General features: G+C 44.5%; 1 long non-coding RNA gene across 2 annotated transcripts; it reads left to right on the plus strand.

The window, feature by feature from the left end:
* The first annotated feature begins 940 nt into the window (after nt 1-940).
* On the plus strand, nt 941-12,864 carry LOC128341747 (uncharacterized). Of its 2 annotated transcripts, XR_008314535.1 has the most exons (4): nt 967-1,013; nt 1,561-1,670; nt 3,001-3,189; nt 10,724-12,864. It is a non-coding gene; the product is annotated as an uncharacterized LOC128341747 (long non-coding RNA). The 2 variants fall into 2 exon arrangements; XR_008314536.1 differs by lacking the exon at nt 1,561-1,670 and having other exon boundaries at nt 941-1,013.
* Nucleotides 12,865-12,961: the final 97 nt, after the last annotated feature.

The raw sequence follows: 12,961 nt of genomic DNA on the forward strand, positions 1-12,961 counted from the left end.
GGGCCAGCTCGGCCATGAAGCATGGCAAAATGGGCCACTTCAAGCAGCAGATTTGGGGCTATTTCCCAGGGATGACACAGCAGCCCACCCACACTCACCCTGCCCCCCAAGGATGGCTTACAGGGGAAGGGCGGTGAAATGGCACCATACTGCCTTTTCTCTTCTCATCCTAGCATAAAAGGAAAGGGAAAGGAGATATCTGAAAGAATGAAGGAACTGAGGCTTGATTTTAATAGGGGAAAAACAGAAATGAAAAGAAGGGAGGGGGCACCATGGTGCTCTCTGCTCCAGTCAGCAAAATGTCCCTGGCCTGTACTCTATTAGTTTGGAATCAGAAAATGTTTCCAGTCTTTTGGTGCTGTGAGCCCACAAGGTGGCGCTGTGGAATATAGTTTTTGGACTATTTGACTTATGCTGTTGTGTTCTGGCAGTCAGGACAATATCTGTGACCTAATAAGCATAGCATTACTTTTTCCTCACACCATGATGACATGGATTTCTTATGCTAGAAGGCTGCTAGTGGAACCTTGGATGTGCTGCAACAATAAAGCCCTGAACAGCTTGTGTCAGGTCATGGAGAATGCCTGTGGTGCCCACAACAATGGCCACTCAAATGTATGGTAGAAATAGGAAGTGTACTGCTATACTTGTGTTCAGCATAACATGTGAATAACTGTACCTGTGTACAGCTCTGTACCTGGGTACACTGTACACTCATCGTATGAGTGTTCAATATAACATGTGAATAGGCCCCCTAAACAGAGTGGAAAATGTCTGTCTGTCCGTGTCTTAGTGTTAGGTCAGTATCAGCTGAGATGACTAAGACATTTTCTTAGCCTAGATTGCCTGGCATTTATCATTGCAGATGGTTGTATTCTATTCAGTATCTTTTATGTTTTGTTGTTTAGAAGTTTGTCCTAGTGGGGATCCTGTGGGAGAGGGGGTGGAGTCGGAAAGAAAAAGGGAGGGAAAGGAGAAGGTGAAAATTGAGTTGTCTGTGAATAAACTCTTAGGTAAATCTATATAAGATTACTTTGTATTTGTGAGAGAAGTTCCTATAGAACATAGATTTAGTCTGTTCCAGTGGCAGCTCAAGATTTCTGGGCACCAAATGCCACACACCCCTTACACACCCTTCTCCCCTGCCCTCTCTCTCTCTCTCTCTCTCTCTCTCTCTCGTTAGGGTGGGGGCAGGGAGGTCATCTTGCTGCCTCACTGGTATCCCAATAGTCTGCTGCCTGATGCGACCTCCTCAGCTTACCTCATTAAAGCCACCTCCCCACCTCCCACATCTTTTCTAGGATTTGTAACTCCAGGGGTGTAGCTACAATTGAGCGGATGGGTTCAAAGAACCTGCCCCCCCCCAGATCCTGAGGGCCCCCCAGCTCCACCCCTCCCTAGTTCCTTCATTATCTCCCTCACTCCAAGGGGCCACCAGGGAGAGGGGTGAACACAGCCCCCTCTCCCCTAGCTACGCTCCTGTGTAACAGTAATAGAGTAAGGAAGGGTGAGTGAGTGAGCGAGCAAGGAAGTCTTTGCTATTCTTTGTCTTGACGCTAGAGGGCTTGGCTAGATGGCTTTCCTAGTTTTTTCTTGATGCCCGGATGTGGTGGAACGAGGGAGGTGCAGCACTTCAAAGGACATGGGAGCAGATAAAAAGAAAGGAGCAGGTAAAGGGGACCACTTCCATTCCATTATCCCAGATACCAGGACTATGGCGAACCAGGTGTTGCAAAGCCCCGTTCCCTCTATCTGGCTCAAGACGTCAAACTTTGTTGCTTGCTTGAGGCTAGAAGCAAGGCGCAGCTGCTGCACTGATGTGAGCAGGGAGTCAAAGCATTTCAGTGCTAGTTCAGACTCATTAGGGTTTGGTTTTGTTCTGTTCTAAGTCTTTCTGGCTTGGTTCCTGTTCACATACCAGCTGAACAAGAAATTGTTTGATAACCAGTTCAGTAGCCAGCTTTCAACTGGTTTTGGATAGTTTTGGGGACTGGAGCTCATGATTGCAAATTATATTTTTAAACATGTTCGTGCACATTTAAATGCCACTTCCTTCAAAACTCTTGTCATATTTGATAACTGGGTGGACAGACCAAACTTCAGTTCCCAAATGTACCTTTCAGGCATTTCTACTTGTTTGTCTCTCCAAGCCAAGAAGATCTGCAAGTATAAAGACCATTATATGTTTGTGGTGTGGACTCACATGTAGAATATCGTGCACAGTTCTGGAGATTGTTCCATCTCAGAGAGGATATTCTAGAGCCCAGAAAGGTACAGTGAGGCAGCTGGATCAAGTCAGTCTCCCCCCACCCTTTGTTCGATGGGAATTCAGTGTTCAAATTATGAGGGAAGAAGTAGAGCAGGGCTGTACAAGTTCAACTCTTCTGCTGGTTTTGGACTACAACTCCCATAATCCCCAGCCACAGTGGCCAATAACCAGGGATGATGGGAGTTGTAGGCCAACATCTGCAGGAGGGCTGAAGTTGTGCAGCCCTGAACTAGGGGGATGATGAAATCCCCGAGTCCCATCATACTCTGGCTAAATCATTAAGGCTCCCCTGTAGCTAAGAGGGCTATGACAAAAGGTATAGGAACTGTCCCGCTTCTATAATTTGTGCACACAGATATTACTTGTAAGGTAGCATGCAAAACGATAACTGCAACCTAAAAGGCTTGGCATCTCTTCCTACCATGAAGGTCTAAAGAGCCTGAGGCTTTTTTACTTTAGAAGAAAAGATAACTAAGTGGAAAGCATGATAGCAAGCAGTGCTCCCTCTAAGGCATGCACGTGTGCGCATGCTCACACATTTTTGATGTCTGCGCAGTTAATTTTTGTTCCCACTCAGGTTGAATCAGAAAGGCCTCACTCTGAATGCATGTGCACACACACTACCTTGATACTGCCACAAAGAACAAAACTCATTCTGCACACAGATGAAAAAAAATTAGAGAGAACACTGATAGCAAGGTATAAAATTATGTGTCTCTCTTTTTTTAAAGGTCCCAAAGCAGTTTACATAGCCAAAGGAATGAGAAGATGGTTCCCTATCCCAAAGGGGTTCAATCTTTTTATAGAAGGCACAAGAAGGACACCAGTAACACTGGGAGAGAACTTTATGCTGGAGTGAATAGGGACCGCTGTGAATAGCTCTTCTTCTGCTACACAGAAGAGAACCACCACTTGAAAAGGTACCTATCTAAAATTGTGCCTCTCCAGTTATTCATGTCCATGTAACATCCGGACTTGTCTATAGCTATTCTTTGCATGTCAGAATGCCTTTGAATATGGTAGCTAATTCACTAGTAGTGGCTGCCCAGAACACATTTTGCTAGTATTGAAAAATCACTGGTTTCCAGCTCATTTCTGGAGACAACTCAAGATTCTGTTTTTGACATCTAAAGCCCTATATGGCTTGAGACCAGGGTCCAGAGGCATATCTAGGGAAAATAGCGCCTAGGGCAAGCACTGAAATTGCGCCCCCTGTCCAAACATCTGACACCCATCTTTCAGATAACTTTACCATATCAGCTGAAAAATACAAGTCAAGCTCGTTAATCTTTTAATATTTCAAAAAATATTTAGCAGTGGACATAGCCAGACCTAAAAATGCTGGGAAACTACAAATTTCAGTATGCTGCGGCTCATGAAATACCCAAATACTATGTGGAGGTGTACTTGGAAAACTAAACAGAAGTGCCTGTCTGATTCTCTACTATGCATTGTAGCATCATGATTACATAAGTTTTAAAAATAAATGGAGAATTTGACTTTTCCCAGATACTCTGAAAATAATTAAAGATATCCAGAGTAAACAGTATTACTGCTTGGAATATATTCTAGTATTACAGAAAGACAGTTAAAATGAGAGAAAGAGAGCAAGAAACTCCCAGTGGGCCTTAATTCTAAGGATTTCACACTGATTCAAAGACAAACTCACTGTTAATAGCCATGTTATTAAGACATCACATTTAACTCACTTATCACAAGAAGCAAAGTAAGAGCAAATGAATACAATCCTAGCTCATTAGCTTCAGCTCAGTATTCACAAGCCCTGATTCTCTGTACATAGTGCCAAACTGAATATGTGTACAGTGACATATTTTTTAAAAAATATTTTTTCCTGTAGCCCCTTCAGGGGGCTTCCTAAAGGCTGTGGGGGGTATGCAAAGGTTCCCCCTCCCCCTGCTAGCCTCTAGGGTCTCGCAGGGACCATTTGAGCATGTGCGGTGGCCATTTTTAAAAATATTTTTTTAAAGAAATGGCTGCTGAAAACAAAATGGCCACCACGCATGCTCAAAAGGCTTCTGCGAGGCCTGGACTAGGGCCTCACAGAGGCCATTTGAGCATGCACAGTGGTCATTTTGTTTTTGGCGGCCTTTTAAAAAATTAATTTTAAAAAATGGCGCCCCCCTTCAAGTGGCGCCCGGGAAAGATGCCCTGCCTGCCCCACCCTAGATACTCCCCTGCCTGAAGGGCCAACAGTTCCCATAGGAACCTGCCCAATGCTATCAGTAGCCAATATTCTGCCTAAAGCTGCATGCCTGCAGCAAAAGGATGCCTGGTAGCATCCCCACTTCTGAAGTGTGGGTGCTCACATGCAGAGGAGATTTTTGCTGATCTTCCCTTCCCCTGGGAGCACTCTGAGCAACACACAATTATGTGGGTCATGCAGTCCTCTCTGTCTGAGACTCTGTCACCAAATGATGTTCTTGCTTTCAAAGAAATCTCTGCTTGGAGCTAGGAGCTGCTTGTTAATCAGGGCTCTGAAAATAGTGGGTTCTTAACAGATCCACATGGTTATAAAGAAAGATGGTTGCAATGTTGACTTTAGCAAGAGCAATGCTTTTAGATTCTATGCTGATTTGGCCTACTTGCACACATTCTGAGACCAGTTCTTGTGATATCTTCTTCTGACTGTAATTGCAAATTACTATAAAAGTTCAAGGCAGTAAGACTATAGCCATAAATCTGGAAGACACTAGTGAAGGTGACATTTGTTTTCACAGGAGCTGAGAAGTTCTGGAGCATCCAAGAGTTAAACTTGGCATTGTGTTTGCCTCCTCATGAGAGAAATATGTTCTGAAAAAGTGTGTAGGCAAGAATTTCCAAAGCAAGCTGAACACTGGCAATTCTTCTGTAAAACCAACATCAACTATCCCCAATCCTCACACCAAGTGTAGATGGATTTCAAGACATCTTAAAAACAAAAGATGTGAGACACCTGGTGAGCCTATCTCACTAAGGATCTCCCTTCTTCCCATCCACAGGGCTCTGCTGATGCCAGCTGGCATTTGGTGCTGGCAAGAAAAGGGAACCCCAGGCTATCTCCATGCTGGGGCAGTTCACAAAAGGCAATTCCTCCCTTACCCATGGGTTCTTTTTTTTTTTTTTTTTGCTGTGTTTCCTGTCCCTCATTTAGGAAAGAACAGCTGCAAGGCAAAGGGCATGCCAATGCACAGCCTGGATCCCTGCAATAACCAGTGTGGAGCTGGCATGGGCAGGTTCTTGATGAGCTCATACAAGTTATTCATTGCATTATATGTCCGCAGGGTACCTCACAGCAAGGATTACCAAGAAGGAGCTAATATCTTGTAGATGCCATTAGCTCCAAGCTGGCTTCATTGTATATAGGCCAAGCCTGCAGGGTTAGCAGCTCAGCTATCCACTTTCCAAAGGCTCAGGACAACTGCATGGGAATCCTTAGGAGGAGATGTGGTCATGACTGTACTTTCTGTTCTAGTCCTTCCAGTTGTTTCAACACTCTCCCTCCTCACCACAGCATGAGCAGTTTGGGTCCAGGGAAAATATTCCCAACTCATCCATTACAGTATCTATCTATATCTATCTATCTATCTAATTCTCCTAAATGTACCCGTTGCTAATCCCATATGTGGCAGCTCTCGCGAGAGTTGGCAAGCAGCTGCCTGGGAGATAGCGATGGGGATGGGGAGACAATGGCAGTGGCAGCTGGTTGGCAGGAGGAGGTGGCAGCGGGCCAGCCTGGCTGGTGGGAGGAGGCAGCTGCTACTGGGAGTGGGCAAGAGGAGGTGGCAGGCCAGCTTTCCGGCCAGCCCACCAGCCAGAAACCGTGGAGGGGGGTGAGAAGCAGGCGGTGGGGGGAGTGGCTGGTCGGCCAGAAAGCCAGGCATGCTGGGTGGGGGGGAAGAAATGGTAGTGGGTGGGTCGGCCAGAGGTGCAGATGTTCTGCACCCAGCCCAGCTAGTATTTTTTAAATATTTGTTTGTTTGCTTGCTTGCTTGCTTGCTTGTCCCTGGGTTTCAAGAGAAGATAAGAGTTCATCTACTGGCTCCAAAATGTGTGGAAAAGGTCTTCAGGACTTTTTCTGATTCAGCCAGAAGAATGGCCAGCTCTGTTGCTCTAAGAAGGAGGAATAGTGAAGTCTGTGTGTGAAAACTGAAGATGGGACAACAGGAGGTCTTTATATAGAGGTGTATGTGTGTGAGTGTGTATGTGATTATGGTCTGAAGGAAGGATGAACAAGACTAAGGAAGGATGAAGGCCTGGGAAAACAATTCCTTTTTGGGTGTGTACACTATATTCCACTGGCATTTTGAACATTCAAAAAGAGCATCCATTTATGCAGTGATTCATATTAAGGAGTAATTGTCTCTCTGTTGTGACTGCAGTTAATCTCTACTTCAATGAGGCATGAGTAATTTTCCCTGAACAAGATCTCAGCGCACTGGGGGTGTTCATTCAACTGTCTCTGGGTCGGAAGCTGGCAACCTGAATGCCCAGTAAAAACTGAAGTATGCTGCAAAACACAGAAGAGGCAATATGGGTGATTGGGGTGCCTGTGTGGAGGCTCTAACAGCTCTAACCATTCAGGCCTCAGGAGATTTGGTTTGGCCTCGGTGGGCTCCTGTCCACAGCAATGACCTTCCCCAGCAATGGTGCAAGCTCTAGTGGAGCTTCCTAATTCTATGTATGCATGACAGGTGTGTGTGAGAGAGAGAGCTCTCAGGACATTGCATATCTCAGGCAGCACTTTACTACAGAGAACAACAAGCAGAGGTGGGGCCACCTCACAGAAGACATGTCCCCTTGTTCATGTCCCCAGGGCTTTCTCCTTGCATTGTGACATACTCTACTCAGCTTTCCCATTGTGTATTATGAGAGAGTCTACTACTACTTCTGGAAGAAAGGACTAGATTGCTTGGAAGAAACATGTCCACCAATGGGCACATCCAGGGGGTGGGGTGAGGGTGGGGGTGAGAGTTTAGAATCCAAGCCTTAGAAAAGTGTGCAAAATCTGGAGCACTTTGTACTGCTTATGGCCTGCACTGAGTTGGAACACCTGTGCTGAGCAAAGCAAAGCTGATGATAAATCTACACTTAAACTTAATCTGGTCTAATGGTTAAATTCTCCCCCCCCACAGGAGTCTAGGAATCATTGCTGATGCCAAGGAGCCCCCCACCAAGTGTCTTGGTGAGCCCCCAAGCAGTGGCAGCACCAAAATAAAAAATAAAAATTGAGAGAGGGCACAGAAGGGGCAAAGTGCACTTATGGGTGCTCAAGGTGTGTCCTACATATTAAATTTTGAAACAGAAATGGGGGGTAGGTAGGGGGCAAGCTTCTTGTCTGAGTGCTTGCCTCCCACCTCTGGAGTCACCCTTGCCACCAAGACCTAGCAGGAGTTTACTTTAGTAGTAAACTAAAGGGTAGGCATCAACTTGATTTATTGGTTGATGCCAGTCCCTCTAGGGTCAAATGGGATGATTGGGTGAGTGAGACAGTTGCCAAATGGTACAATTCTGATTATGGAATTTTAAAAAATATATACAGCTATTTTAGAGAGATGTATAGATCCAACTTCTCTAGTCAAAAGTGTAATGGAATTATATGAAGTGCTCATTTGGAAGCTCCAGCTATTTGTTATAAAGACTAACATAAATCTGGTAAGGCATAGCCTTCCTTCTAAGAAATGGGTTGATCAAGATTGTGTGGCTGCTAAAAAGTGTTAATTGATTCCTACGTTTGCTATAAAATGGAACCTACATCCAGCTCTAGTCAAGCTATGATGGAAATGAAAAGGAAAATACAAAACTCTCTTGAAAAAGAAAATAAGGACCACTCGGTTTAGCTTGGCAGCATCTGAATGAATTGGTTAAAACCAATGACTTTTCCTTCTTTTGGCAAATTACTGCGGGGCGCCCTGATTCTGGGTTGTCCCGGTTGGCTTGCTGCCCCGGTAGGAGCATGGGAGTCTTATTTTCATTCATTTTATGGAGAATTTTGTACTAAGAGCTCTTCACTAGGAGGCTATTCCCACGATCAGGTGAAAATGGGTTAAGGGAGCCTAGCCTGATTTCGCCTGACCGTGAGAACCACCGGGCTGCCAGGTGAGCCCGGTGGCCTCCAAGCAGTTAACCCGCTTAAGTAACCCTCCCCTAAGCCCAGGTTAGCAGAGCGAGTGCTCCGCTAACCCGGGCTCTACGATCGTAAGCTGCTGCGGTGTGGCTCCACGCTGCGGAAACTCATGAGTAGACACACACCCCCAACCGGGAGGCTTAAAAGCAGCCTCCTGACTCAGGGGTCTCTCCAGCATGCCCTGCAAGCTTACGCAGAGTATGCTGGAGCTTCCGGGGGCCGTGCAGCCCCTGATCCCCCCAGCCCTGCTGGCTCTGTAACTGAGCTGGTAGTCATGTGGGCGGCTGGTTCAGCTGTCCAGAGCAGACCGACTGCTCGTCTGTGGAAAGAGCGGGCTTAGCCCGCTCTCCTTGCAAACCCCATCCAGGCTCTTCTCACTGATTGTGAGAAGAACCTCTAGATCTGTCTGTTGATCATATACAACACTGGCTGACAGTATCAGTTACTGAGACCAAGCAGTTAATAAAGCTAAAGTTGTGCTGTTGAGTCAGTATCAACTCCTGGCAGCTTCAGAGCCCTGTGGTTTTCTCTGGTAGAGTACAGGAGGAGTTTACCATTGCCATCTCCTGTGCAGTATGAGATGGTGCCTTTCAGAATCTTCCTGTATCACTGCTGCCCTATGTAGGTGTTTCCCATAGTCTGGGAAGCATAGTTTCCCATAGTCTAGGAAACATACCAGTGGGGATTCAAACCAGCAACCTCTTGCTCCCTAGGCAAGTTACTTCCCTGCTGTGCCATTAGCAGCTAAAACATGGCAAAGCCCCAGTAATGATTTTATATCCGTAGAGTTAATAAAGGCTAATTTAGAGTGGTGGGTTCCCATCCTAACATCATTGTTTACCTATACAGACAATTTTGTCCTTTAAAAAAAAAAAAAGGCTATTGAAATGATCCTGCCAATTACAGGCCTATAAGTCTTTTAAAGACTTATGTCAAATAATTAGCAAATTATATGCCAGATATTTGTGCTGGAAGCTTTGTGATTGGTTTGATCAGAAGAACATATTCAAGGATGAAGAGGTAGGTTTTAAAGATCTACTATAGATCATATAGGCTGGAAGATCTACTATAGATCATTGTTTGATTTTACAGCATTTAGCAGAAAAATATACGCATAGCTCAGATTCTTTACTGTTTGCTGCATTTGTGGATTTTAGGGTGGCTTTTGATTCAATCTCAAGACTTCTTTTATGGGATAAACTCAGTAGTCCAACAGTTGATAAATGGTTGCTGCAGATGATATATAAACCTTATGACAATTCTAGACTTAGAGTAAGGTGTAAACATGCTGGCCAGCTTTCTTACCCAATTACGACATTTAAGGGGGTCAAACAGGGTTGTATACTGGCCCCTTTTCTGTTTAATATTTACATAAATTTTCTAATTAAACATCTGCAGGGGTTAGATCTACATGCTCCAAAACTGGCAGATAAATGGTTGCCTATTCTGCTTTATGCAGATGATGCTGTTATTCTGTCACAGAGCCAGATTGGCCTGAGGAGGCTCACGCTCAACTCTGCAGGAAGGAGCAATTAATTATTAATCATAAAAAAACAAAAGTCATGTTTTTTCTAACAGCACTAAGATTCATAAATGCTGTATAGACAACCATGACATAGAATGTCAAGTTAATTGTTTCAAATATCTAGGCGTTCTTCCAGCCGTCTAGAGGGAAAACTGCTCAAGTCAATTATGTTTCCTCCTTGGCACAAAAAAGTGCTGCAGCCATCTTAAAATTTCACTGAATACAGGAAGGGAATTTCCTTCTGACTGCTATTAAATTATTCACAGCAAGTCGACACTGCAATTACTATATGGAGCACAGTTAGGCCCTCATTCCAACTTAAGGCCTCTTGAAAAAGTACAGTCTGGCTTTTAAAGACCTCTCTTTCTGACACCTAGATGTGTTCCTAATGTGGCCTTGAGATTAGAGGCCAGACTACTTAGAAACGAAGCCAAAGCTTGGCTAGCTATTTTAACAGCATGACAAAGGTTAAATATAGTTCCAATTGGGCTGATTTCCCTAATACTCGCTGACAATTATCTCTCAAACTGGTGGAAGAACATTACAAATAAATTGCTCTTGTATGGCCTTATGCCACAGCACCTCTTATTTTTAGGACTGGAAAAGGCAATAGATATTATTAAACAATAGGTTTGGGCCATGGGGTTCTAGCACAACCTAAGACAAACTTCAAATATATATCGACAGAGAATCTCTAAGATCTTCTCCATCAGCTTACTTATTTTCACTCACTTACTCTAAGTATTGATGGGCTTTATTTTATTTTTTATTTTTATTTTTATTCTTATTCTTATTTTTTCTCTAGGGCCCATGTCTCCTCTCAGTACTTTTAGAAGGTAAGTATCATAGCATCTCAGTCTCTCAGCGGTTGTGCCCCATGAGATTCAGGTGAGGTTGAGTCAATTGCTCAAGTTCTTTTATGATGATGTGTATTTGATTCTGATTCTTGGTTAAAGTTGATTCAGCCTTTATTTAAAAAATTTCCATACTACCCAGATGAAATTTATTAAATATCTGTTATCTGATAAAGACTCTAATGTCACATATCGAATTGCAAAATTTTGTTTCTTAGCTACAAAGAGGCTCACTGTATTCTTGTAGCTCCTCCAGGATTTTGACCAAATTGGTCATGGAAATGTAGAAGTACTATCTATGTATTTTACTACAGTTATCAATTTTTCTGATAATGTTGATATTTGGATGATTGTATCACTGCTGTTGTTCTGGCCTATGACCGTCATAAAGTACAAGTACTTGAGTGGAGGGAGTGCCAGTGGCCCAGAGAGCTCCTTGGTGGCTGCCATCTTTTTTGTAATCGGTAATGCAATGCTCCACCCCAGTCACTGTGTCATACAGGGACAGGGAGGAGCTGATTTTTTAAAATGACAGCCACTAGCATGGCTGCCAAGGAGCATGCCAAGCGGCTGTTGCCCTTGCCACCAAGATAGGCCTCCACCAGAGTTTGGGCCCGAGGAAGGCTTTCTTGGGCAGCTGTAGTGGCTCAGAGAGCTTCTAGGCAGCCATGTGGGCAGCTGCCAAATTTTTCACTGCAAGAAGTGAGACACTGGGCAGAATTGGGCTTTGAGCCCTCTGATAGCCCTGGGCTCCCAGCCAGTGCCCCACTGGTCCTGCTGGGATTGGTCATTCTATGGAAGAAAGGCACTAAGGATATCTAACGGAGAATTCTCAGTGACCTGAAATTATGGCCCCCAGGTTTCTTATTTGCTGAAGTGCAAATAAAATGCAGTTCTGCTAAAATCAGTGCAAAATTAAATCCATGCAAACTTGACTTAAGTTTGTAATATAGATGTGCCCTAGATTCCCAGTGGTAAAATGGGGGGATGGGGTGGGGAGAGGGAGTAGAGAGGCTTCAGCCAGGTAGCAAGCTCAAGTGCTCCATTCTGAGCTATTTATTTATTTTTGCACTAGTCCACATTGGCATAGTACTTGTGCACCATGAGAAAGAAAGAGGAACTTATTCTGGTCCACTGCTCTGCTCCCAGTATCCATCAGCATGGGCAAATCAGAGAAGAGAGTTCACGATAAAAGAGATATGACTGTCTGCTGTAACCTGCCACCAGCTGATGCTTTATCCCTCACAGCCTGTCTGAGATACGTGACAAGGGAGCACTAAGCTAGCGTCCGACTGATCTATCTGTGCTTAGGCTGTCTGGACAGAAATCTCACTCTAACCATCTGGTGGATACATCAGGCAATCTATGTGTATCGAGATTGTGAGGTGCAGGTCAGGCTTCTCTGTTAGGGCAGAAATCAGACTCATTTTGTATCGAGCTTCTAAAAATCAGGAGTTTTCAGCATACAGTATGCTGTCACTATCTTCAAGTACTTCCCTGTCATCCAAGCCAGGAGTTCTACAGACTACTACTCCATGCAGATCAGCAAGGCTGGATTATTCAGCATTGTGCCAAGGGCTACGCTACCCAGCCATTCTCCAGTCAATCTGGGGTCTCTGCTTTGGTCTAATTATCTGGAATATCTCAAAACAAAGGAATGTAACCATCTGTCTCATGGCTCTGAAGATCTTTAACATTCCTGCAGTTCATAATATAGTTCAGGGTTTCTTAACCCGCAGATGTTTTTGGACTACAACCCTCATCATCCTCAGCCACAAAGGCCATATCTGGGTATGATGGGAGTTGTAGTCCAACAACATCTGGGGGCCCAAGGTTAAGAAACACTGATATAGTTGATTCCCCACTCCCTGGTCAAAGGCAGCAGCAACATTTTCCAGATGCTGTCAATTAAAAATACTAGCTGACTTCCTAATGAAGAACTAGCGCTTCTGAAAGGTTTGACTGTTCCAGCTCCACGGCTAGCACAGAAGTGATGGCAAATTTCAGCAAACTCCCCTTCCACAGGAAGTGCTCTGTGCCATGTGAAAACGTGTCAAGCACAGCCCTCACTGACATCTTTTCAGATGATACAGAGGGCTTCTAGGGAAAGGGGAGGTTGTTGAAATTTCTCCCCCGCACACACACACTGTGGGTTGGGGGTAATTTCAACAACCTCCCCTTCCCACACA

The sequence above is a fragment of the Hemicordylus capensis genome, chromosome 2 (assembly GCF_027244095.1).
Source record: "Hemicordylus capensis ecotype Gifberg chromosome 2, rHemCap1.1.pri, whole genome shotgun sequence".
In the NCBI taxonomy this organism is placed as follows: domain Eukaryota; kingdom Metazoa; phylum Chordata; class Lepidosauria; order Squamata; family Cordylidae; genus Hemicordylus; species Hemicordylus capensis.